We start from the raw sequence: 514 nt of genomic DNA on the forward strand, positions 1-514 counted from the left end.
AGCAAAAGGAACTACAATCCCCCATGGAACTTACAGTCTGGTGGGGAAATCAGGTGAAATAAATATTTATAGTATAAAGTAAGTTTAAAGTATGTACTAAGTATAACATATGCCATGTTAGTACTTACATTTGTTTCTTGTAGCTGCCTTAACTATGTACCACAGACTGGTGGCTTTAAATGACAGAAGTTTATTGTCTCACAGTCTGGAGGCTGGAAGTCTGAAATCAAGGTGCTTGCAGGGCCATGTTTCCTCTGATGGCTCTAAGGGAGAATCCATCCTTACCTCTTCCTAAATTCTGGAGATTCTCTGTAATACTTGGCATTCTTTGGCTTGTAGACCTGTCACTCTTGTCTTTGACAACATCATTGCATGGCAGTCTTCACATTGTCTTCCTTCTGTCTCCAAATTTCCCCTTTTTGTTAGCATACCAGTCACATTGGATAAGCCATCCCTGTGACCTCATCTGAACTTGATCTACATAGAGCCTCTTTCCAAATATAGTCATTTTCTG

The sequence above is a fragment of the Prionailurus viverrinus genome, chromosome A1 (assembly GCF_022837055.1).
Source record: "Prionailurus viverrinus isolate Anna chromosome A1, UM_Priviv_1.0, whole genome shotgun sequence".
In the NCBI taxonomy this organism is placed as follows: Eukaryota; Metazoa; Chordata; class Mammalia; order Carnivora; family Felidae; genus Prionailurus; species Prionailurus viverrinus.